Raw genomic sequence first — 10059 nt, 5'->3', positions numbered from 1 at the left:
ATATGGCGGTATTCAGTTATTGAAGAGCAGTCAGATGAAGGATGAACCCCCTCCCCTCCCCCAGCCTGGGGGGCTTTTCTTTCTTCCATTATAGATTTAGGGGAGGGGCGTTATTAGCATATCCACTCCCAGAATCCTTTGCTCCCACAGCCCCCTAATGACTTTGTCTCTCCTCAGTGTAGACAGAGCCCCAGATCCGGAGGCCGCAGCTCCTCACAGATGGCCTCCAGCTTTGCGCAGTGGCAGTATCATAGCCCATGAGGTTTATCCGAGGCGTGATTATTGCTAGTTGAAAACTTTTCCCAATACCCCGCCATGAGGGCTCGTAATACAGTCAGCATGGCAATTTTTGACAGTCTCCCAGTAGACTGAATAATGGTGTTAGTATTATGCACTTCTTTTATCGGAGATAATTACGTGTATACAGTTGTATTGGAGCCGTATGTTACATGTGTCGGGCTGAGAATTATAAGTAACATTTCACTTCCCAGAGGACAAGAGAATCAGCAAAGAAACGTGCGGGATCAATTACAGGATTACTATCTAGTCAGCTGCTTCCCCGGAGATTTCTCCATATAGTCATGTTATATATTTTTGTGTTATCATGTAGTCATGGTATGGCTAGGGTGTCAGCACCCTTGAAATTGTTCCAGAAGCTGCAGTATTTCTCAGAACATTATTATAATTCCCCGTGTTTTGTTCTACACGTGTTTGTTTCCTTTGTCAGTGTTGGAACAACACAAAAAAAACAGAGAAGAAAAGGCAAATTGGACATAATTTTACACAAAACCCCAATAATGGTTCGGACAAAATTGTTGGCACCCTCAACTTAATATTTGGTTTCACCCTTTGGAATAAATATCAGCAATCAGTCGTGTCAGGAAAACTTGCCGGCCGGTGAGTGCAGCTCTCTGGCGCCCCCTTGCCTCTCAAGTCAGTCAAGGTACTGCACTTAGAGTAAGTAGTGCCAGGAAGCTGCCACCAGCGGGGGAAGATACTGGGGTGTGTTGTCCCTTACACGTCACCAATCCGTGACGCCACAATACAGGCACAACTCTCTGGCGCCCCCTCGCCTCTCAGGTCAGTCAAGGTACTGCACCTAGAGCGAGTGGTCGCCGGAGAGGCCATCCTGTAGCCCACTGGGTATTTGAGGCCCTCTGCAGTGAGGGCGGTATATATATATTTCCCTGGCTGCGCCAGTAATATATATCCACACCTCCGACCGTCACTGCCAGCCTTCCTCAAATCCCCCAGATGGTATGCTGCCACCAGTTCTGGTTTGATACAGCCCGGTATTAATGGACTTGTATCGGGTCAGGAACCAACCCGGTAGCGTTTATGGCTTTGGGGAGGAGAACGATTACAGAACAAAAGAAACAGAACTATTAAATTTTATATTTAATCCAAAAGGGAGGCAGTGTTTAGGAAAAATATATACAAGGATGTTACAAAGGGGGCATTAAAATACATAAACAGTTACATAAAATAAACAGGGTAAAGAGTGAAAATTACTTACACTACACGATCGCGGAGACGATTCAATATAGTGGGAGGGGGGGTTCTCCAGATTGCTGTTATTGAACAGGACCCTTTGCGTATAATTCATATTCCCCCCAGCAATGAGTTCTTCTGTCTTCCCCATAGATTACTTTATACCTAAGGAGAGATCTGGCCACACGCCCCTTGCGGTGACATCATGTGGGCCGGTCTTCAGCCTGTAGATTTTTATTAGAAATGCTGACTTTTGCGATAACTCATCGCTCGTTAATCGCAGAAGCTCGCAAACTACGCCATATTTTCCCTCATGATTTTATCTTTCTTTTGACATTACACATCACATCGCTGCAGTCTGCTATTCCGGGGTTCTTGCACTACGGCCCCCCGATGTTGGTTACGGCCGTGGAAAAATACCTGCATATTCCGGGGCTGATTTGGTTACTCCACATATGGGTCCCGTTATTGTTGGACCTATAGAACTCATATTATTTCATATCTAATATCGGAGTCATCATGTCTGCAAATTCCCCTTTGAAGCTGGGGAACTGGTCTTCAACAGTTACATGTAAATTAGCGCAAGCCCGCATAGTAGTTACCCCCTGCTCTCTCAGAGGCAAGAGGCTTGGTTCCCTAACAAAGTTTTCACACTTCTTCCCTGGCCGGTGTGAATAACTATTTATCAGTCCTGCGTTAATTCCGGCTTTGTGCTGGCAGAAGGAAAATGGGACAGCTCGGTGCTGACAAGTGGTGATAATTTGCATTAGACACTGTATGATTGTCATCTCTGGACAAACACTACAGCAAAGGGCATGGGAGAAGGACTAATATTCTGTTAAGCTGTCCCTGATATCAATATTTTATAATATTCCTGACATCTCCCCCTCTTTGAGGTGGCATAAGGGGTGATTTACAGATCGCCCCTTGAGCCCACCTCCTGGCCCACCCTTCCTGCTGATCTGACAAGCCGCAGATCCACTTGCCCACCAACCTGAGGGTCCAGCTTTCTGATCACCCTGACTGGTTTGGAATACATTTTCCCCACACCTCTGACAGGCTATGGGTTCCTTCCTCCCATACTCCTGACAGACAGGGGGACACACTTTCCTGTAACCTCGCCTGGTTATGCCGCCTACCTTTTTACCTGTCCTCATCTTTACCTTGAGAGCTGCGCTCCCTAGGGGGAGGCTATGACCGGCCATGTCACAGTCCGTCGTGACACTGGTCGCCGGCCCGGGACCCCTTTCCCTATGATCCCCGTGTTTCTCCCCATCCTTCCACATTACCTCTGGAGCCGTGCTAGTCATGGGGCACCTACCATTGACCATGTCACCATCTGGTGTGACATTGGTCACCTGCACGGGACGACCTGCTTCCTGGTGTCCGTGCCTGCTCCCCTTGCCCCTAGCACTTATGCTGGCTCGCTTTAGGGGATCCTCAGCAGCATCACCCCGCGGGGTGAGGTGGCTGAGTTCCCCTTTATCACAACACACACTTTTATTAGACATCACATTCACATTTTTGACAGCGGCATTAAATTACATATTAGATCTGGGAGGGTTGTCAGGAATGTATCGGGCAACCAACCGTCCCAGATCAGTTCCCAATAACACATTAGTGGGGAGATTCTCCGACACCCCCACTTCCCTTAACCCCCTCCCCGCACCCCAGTCCAGGAAAACTCGGGCCATCGGTATGGGACGGCGAACACCCCCAAACCCGGTGACAGTCAGGGTCTTCCCAGGAATGAGTTCCTCTGGTAACACAAACTCAGGGCGGATCAGGGTGCATTCTGCGCCAGTGTCCTTAAGGCCGACAGTGACTGTGTTTCCCACAGTAACGGGTTGTAAGTTCTCCCGGGCCCGGCCAACCGCCCCACCCACAAAAAGAATGGCTGTAGTAGACCCTGGGGTCTCAGGTGTGGGGTTCATGTTCTGCCTCTCCGGGCAGACAAGGCTGATGTGACCAGTTTGGTCACAAGTATAACACTTACGGGAGTCAAATGCAGTCCAGGTGCTGGAAGAAGGGGCAGGACCCACTGAGGGCCGGCGGGCTGGAACACTGGGGGTGGTTGTCGGCTTACCCCCTTTCCAGCTGGCGGCGGCTGACTTCCGCACCTCTGGTGTGCGGTTGGCCTCATAGGTATCCGCAATCTGGGCTGCTTTGGCGGCTTCCTTCGTCTCCCGGTTAAGCCCAAACTGTCTCACTTCCACTGGGCAAAGATGAAAAAACTGGTCCTTCACCATCAGATCCTTCAGGTCCTTGAAGGTGGTGACTGACAGTCCTTGGATCCACTGCTCAAAGTTGGTTCTGAGCCCGTCTACCACATCGCTGTAGGTGTCATGTGGTCCACGTTGGAGGGCTCTGAACTTTTTCCGGTAAACCTCCGGAGTCAGCTGGTACTTTTTTATCAGGGCCTGCTTGACGGCCTCATAGTCTCCATCTTGTTCTCGAGGGAGGGAAGCAAACACCTCCAAGGCTTTTCCTCGGAGCCCTGGAGTTAAATATCTGGCCCACTGGTCCAGGGCAGCTGATACTGCCTGCAGGCCTTTTCAAAGCCTCGCAGAAATGTGTCCAAGTCCCCATCCTTTTCCATCACAGGGAAGTGCTCAGGACGGGGTTTAAAGCAGCTGGCACCGTTGGACTCACGGGTCTGCGTAGAGGGCGACTCCTTCTGAATCCGGGCTAGCTCCAGCTGGAGTTGTCGGTCAGCTTGTCGCTCAGCAGCCTCTTGGTCAGCTTGGGCATGGCGCTCAGCAGCCTCTCGGTCAGCTTGTGCCTGGCGCTCAGCTCTCTCGGCCTCTCGGTCAGCTTGGGCCTGGCGCTCCTCTCGGTCAGCTTGGGCTTGTCGCTCAACAGCCTCTTGGTCAGCTTGGGCCTGTTGCTCTGCTCGCTCCTGGAACTTCAGGATCAGCTGCAGTCGTCCATCACGATCATCTGCGGCGAGCTGCTCCAAGGCCATCTGCAGGAGGGGGTCCACACTACCCTGGTTGCGGGTATGGCTGGCAATCACTGGTGGGACCCCTGCGGCAGCGCCATCTGGGCCTTGGCTGGCCGCCCCATCATCAGGGCTTTGCTGTCGGACGGGCTCTGCAGCACCTTGTAACAGTTCAGCAATCATTTGGGCCTTGTTTTTGCCCGTGGGGTCAATCTGCCTCAGCTCACAGAGGGCGATGAGAGTGGGCTTCGTCTGCTGTTGATACCAGGGCTCACCACGTGTAGCCATTGTTTGCCAAATAAAAGATAGGATAGAAAAACAAGAGAAGGGAGGGGATGCAACTGCTACACGTATAGTAATGTCCCAGATAAAAAATATTAAAACACTGAGTCTGATTTCTTAAAACTCTGCACAGAATTCTCGCAAGAATCGTTCAAGTTTTCAGTGACAGTAATGATTGCTCAATCCAGCCACTGATGTTCTGTAATATCCCACCGCTTGCCACCAATTTGTCAGGAAAACTTGCCGGCCGGTGAGTGCAGCTCTCTGGCGCCCCCATGCCTCTCAGGTCAGTCAAGGTACTGCACCTAGAGTAAGTAGTGCCAGGAAGCTGCCACCAGCGGGGGAAGATACTGGGGTGTGTTGTCCCTTACACGTCACCAATCCGTGACGCCACAATACAGGCACAACTCTCTGGCGCCCCCTCGCCTCTCAGGTCAGTCAAGGTACTGCACCTAGAGCGAGTGGTCGCCGGAAAGGCCGTCCTGTAGCCCACTGGGTATTTGAGGCCCTCTGCAGTGAGGGCGGTATATATATATTTCCCTGGCTGCGCCAGTAATATATATCCACACCTCCGACCGTCACTGCCAGTCTTTCTCAAATCCCCCAGATGGTATGCTGCCACCAGTTCTGGTTTAATACAGCCCGGTATTAATGGACTTGTATCGGGTCAGGAACCAACCCGATAGCATTTATGGCTTCGGGGAGGAGAACGATTACAGAACAAAAGAAACAGAACTATTCAATTTTATATTTAATCCAAAAGGGAGGCAGTGTTTAGGAAAAATATATACAAGGATGTTACAAAGGGGGCATTAAAATACATAAACAGTTACATAAAATAAACAGGGTAAAGAGTGAAAATTACTTACACTACACGATCGCGGTGACGATTCAATATAGTGGGAGGGGGGGGTTCTCCAGATTGCTGTTATTGAACAGGACTCTTTGCGTATAATTCGTATTCCCCCCAGCAATGAGTACTTCTGTCTTCCCCATAGATTACTTTATACCTAAGTAGAGATTTGGCCACACGCCCCTTGCGGTGACATCATGTGGGCCGGTCTTCAGCCTGTAGATTTATTAGAAATGCTGACTTTTGCGATAACTCATCGCTCGTTAATCGCAGAAGTTCGCAAACTACGCCATATTTTCCCTCATGATTTTATCTTTCTTTTGATATTACACATCACATCGCTGCAGTCTGCTATTCCGGGGTTCTTTCACTACGGCCCCCCGATGTTGGTTACGGCCGTGGAAAAATACCTGCATATTCCGGGGCTGATTTGCTTACTCCACATATGGGTCCCGTTATTGTCGGACCTATAGAACTCATATTATTTCATATCTAATATCGGAGTCATCATGTCTGCAAATTCCCCTTTGTAGCTGGGGAACTGGTCTTCAACAGTTACATGTAAATTAGCGCAAGCCCGCATAGTAATTACCCCCTGCTCTCTCAGAGACAAGAGGCTTGGTTCCCTAACGAAGTTTTCACACTTCTTCCCTGGCCGTGTGTGAATAACTATTTATCAGTCCTGCGTTAATTCGGGCTTTGTGCTGGCAGAAGGAAAATGGGACAGCTCGGTGCTGACAAGTGGTGATAATTTGCATTAGACACTGTATGATTGTCATCTCTGGACAAACACTACAGCAGAGGGCATGGGAGAAGGGCTAATATTCTGTTAAGCTGTCACTGATATCAATATTTTATAATATTCCTGACAAGTCGGTTCCTATAACCATCAGATTCTTACACCTCTCACCTGGAATCTTGGACTCTTCTTTTGCAAATTGCTCCAGGTCTCTCAAATGTGAAGGCGTCTTCTCCCAACAGCAATTGTAAGATCTCTCCACAGGTGATCAATGGGATCTAGATCCGGACTCATTACTGACCACTTCAGAACTCTCCAACGCTTTGTTTCCATCCATTTCTGGGGGCTTCTTGAAGTATGTTTGGGATCATTGTCCTGCTGGAAGACCCATGACCTAGGATGCAATCCCGGCTTTCTGACACCGGGCAATACATTGTGACCCAAAATCCTCAGATTCCATAATACCTTGCACACAATAAATCACCCAGTTCCAGAGGCAGCAAAACAACCCCAAAACATCTTTGAACCTCCACCATATTTGACTCTAAGTACTGTGTTGATTTCTTTGTACGTCTCATTCTGTTTTTGGTAAACAGTAGAATTATGTGCTTTACCAAAAAGCTCTATCTTGGTCTCATCCATAAAATGCTTTCCCAGAAGGATTTTGTCTTACTCGCGTACTTTTTGGTCTAGCTTTTTTATGTCTCTCGGTCAGCAGGGGAGTCCTCCTGGATCTCCCACCATAGCGGTTCATTTCATTCAAATGTCGGTGGATAGCTCGCGCTGACACTGATACACCCTCAGCTTGCAGGACAGCTTGAATTTCTTTGGAACCTGATTGGGGCTCCTTTTCCCAGGACTACCCTGCGTTGCAACCTTTCAACAATTTTTCTCTGCCGTACACATCCAGGGAGATTAGCTACAGTGCTATGGGTTGTAAACTTCTTGATTATGTTGTGCACCGTGGACAAAGGAACATCAAGATCTCTGAAGATGGACTTGTAACCTTGAAATTGTTGATATTTTTCAATAATTTTGATCCTCAAGTCCTCAGACAGTTCTCGTCTCCTTTTTCTGTTCTCCATGCTTAGCATGGCACACACAGATACACAATGTAAAGATTGAGTCAACGTCGTCTCTTTTTTTTTTTTATCTGGTTTCAGCTGTGATTTTCATATTGCCCACGCCTTTAACTTGCCACAAGTGACTTTGTCCAGTCCCTGATATCATCCTCTCCCACCGCCCAAGTCATTATAAGTCCCTGATGATGTCCTCTCCCCAATTCAAATGTTATGTCTTATGGGATTATCTCTGCATTGCTGGACAAGTCTGGAATACAGAAGTGAATTTTTTTTTCAGCACGTGGAAACCAATGGACAGTATGAATAGTTGGAAGTGGTGATAGTGTGTAACCCGAAAAGAGGAGCAGATGGCCGATAATTCAGGAGAAAGTCATTGTGTCAGAATGTGTGCACAGGTGGTGATACTGTGTAACTGGAAAGAAAAGCAGAAAGCAGATAGTTGTAGGAGAAAGTGTGTGTGTGTGATACTATGTAACCAGAAAGGAGGAGCTGACGGCCGACAGCTGCAGCAGAAAATCATTGTGTCAGTGATCATGTACAGAAGCCCGGATAGCTCAGTCGGTAGAGCATCAGACTTTTAATCTGAGGGTCCAGGGTTCAAGTCCCTGTTCGGGCAGAAGCTTTTAACAAAGAGGAAAACAATAAATGTTATTTCATAAGGATATAAGAGACCTAGAGAAGGATAAATGATGGAAAAAATCATTGTTAGCGGAATTCTTTTGATTTTGGACAGTCTTAAGTGGTGACCATGTTCTTCTTAGCTGCTCTCTTGGCGCCAACAACAGGCGATCACTGATAATGTAATGTACTAGAGGGCTCGTTACATATTCCACGTAGTAGAAACATGTGGACAGTCTGTATAGAGGGACTATATGGCGGTATTCAGTCCCTATTTGGTGTTATTATGTGGTCTTGGTATGGAAGTAATCAGTCACTATTTGACAATATATTGTCATGGGATGGCGGTTTTAGGTGAGTATTGGTTTAATTATGTGTTCCTGGTATAACTGTAATCAAAATTAAAAGCAAAGCCACAGTAAGAGGAATTAGAATCCCCCTCCCCCCAATTTAATTTTGGGGGGAATTTACAATTATGTATTTATAGTATGGTGGTATTCAGTCACTATTTGGCGTTATTATGCTTTCATGGTTTGGCGGTATTCAGAAATATTCAAAAACTATTTGGCGTTATTATGTCTTCATGGTATAGAGATATTCAGTCACTATTTGGTATTATTATGTGTTTATGGCACAGTGGCATTCAGTCACTATTTTTAGTTCTTACCACTATAAGTCCCTCCCCATCCCCCAAATCATTATAAGCCTCTGATAGCAGCCTCTCCCACCCACAATTGATTACAGCTCCCTGTATAGTGTCCTCTTCCACCCCTAGTTCATAATATATCCCTGATAGTGTCCACTCCCAGACCCCAATCCGTTATAAGTCCCTTTGGGTATCCTCCCCAATGTCAATTCATGATAAGTCCCTAATAGTGGGCTCCCCTGTCCCACAATTCATTATAAGTCCCTGTATAGCATCTTCTCTAACTAACTAATTCATTAAAAGTCCATGATGACGTCCTCCTCCTTTTTCTCCCAATTCAATATAAGTCCCTGATAGCGTCCGTCCTCACTCTCCAGTTTATTATAAGTCCCTGATATCATCCTGTCCCATCCACAAGTCATTATAAGTCCCTGATGACGTCCTCTCCCCAATTCAATCGTTGCCTCTTATGGGATCATCTCTGCATTGCTGGACAGGTCTGGAATACAGAAGAGACGGTTCCCTTCCAGGACGTAGAAACCAATGGACAGAACGTATAGTGGTGAGTGGTGATAGTCTGTAACCAGAAAGGAGGAGCAGACGGCCGATAATACAGGAGAAAGTCATTGTGTCAGAGATCATGTACAGAAGCCCAGATAGCTCAGTTGGTAGAGCATCAGACTTTTAATCTGAGGGTCCAGGGTTCAAGTCCCTGCTCGGGCAGAAACTGTTAATAAAGTTTAATTAAAGAATATTCAAACAATATTTCATGGGACAGATACAGATTTGTGAACACAGGCACAGTATGGAGGATAAGGTCACATGTACTGTTTGTTACATTGTCGCTTTAAGGAATGAATAAATAGTTTAAGATGGTATGTGGTGATGGTATGGCGGTATTCAGTCACTATTTGGTGTGATATAGTTATACTATGGCTCTGTGCCCACTATGTGTTTTTTAAGCTTTTCCGCAGCAGCAATGCTTAAAAAACGCTTGGTAGAAGGTCTGCCATGTTCCCCAATGATAATCCGCATGTGCTGTGCACATGTTGCGGAAATTCAGCTGCGGATTATCATTGCGGAAAAAGCCACAGCACTACCAATTATTTTGCGGAATTGTGGCGTTTTCGCCGCCATTGACTTTCATTGGACCGCAAGACATCTGCATCACTGCATCTGTACATGCGGATTCCATGCGGTTCAATGTGCGGATGTTACCCGGGTTTGGAGAAGAGGAGACTCTCATCCAGACCCAGGTACCATAGTATCTGTAAAAAAAATAATAAAATAAAAAATATACATTATACTTACCTTCTGATGACCCCCGGAGTCCTTGTCCTGGCATGCCGGCAGCTCACGGTAGACTAAAAGGACCTGCGGTGACGTCATGGCAGGACAAGGACTCCG

The 10059-nt window shown here is 47.1% G+C and overlaps 3 non-coding genes across 3 annotated transcripts; all 3 read left to right on the top strand.

Moving 5' to 3' along the window:
- Window positions 1–228: 228 nt before the first annotated feature.
- LOC141168222 (U4 spliceosomal RNA) lies at window positions 229–368 on the top strand. The gene has a single exon (XR_012251967.1). It is a non-coding gene; the product is annotated as a U4 spliceosomal RNA (small nuclear RNA).
- A 7563-nt stretch (window positions 369–7931) lies between these two features.
- On the top strand, window positions 7932–8004 carry TRNAK-UUU (transfer RNA lysine (anticodon UUU)). Its single transcript has one exon. It is a non-coding gene; the product is annotated as a tRNA-Lys (tRNA).
- A 1298-nt stretch (window positions 8005–9302) lies between these two features.
- TRNAK-UUU (transfer RNA lysine (anticodon UUU)) lies at window positions 9303–9375 on the top strand. The gene has a single exon. It is a non-coding gene; the product is annotated as a tRNA-Lys (tRNA).
- The last annotated feature ends 684 nt before the right edge of the window (window positions 9376–10059 follow it).

The sequence above is a fragment of the Phyllobates terribilis genome, unplaced genomic scaffold (genome assembly GCF_046119375.1).
Source record: "Phyllobates terribilis strain yellow unplaced genomic scaffold, ASM4611937v1 Scaffold_11__3_contigs__length_659146591, whole genome shotgun sequence".
In the NCBI taxonomy this organism is placed as follows: Eukaryota; Metazoa; Chordata; class Amphibia; order Anura; family Dendrobatidae; genus Phyllobates; species Phyllobates terribilis.
This window is presented reverse-complemented; position numbering and strand designations above follow the sequence as displayed.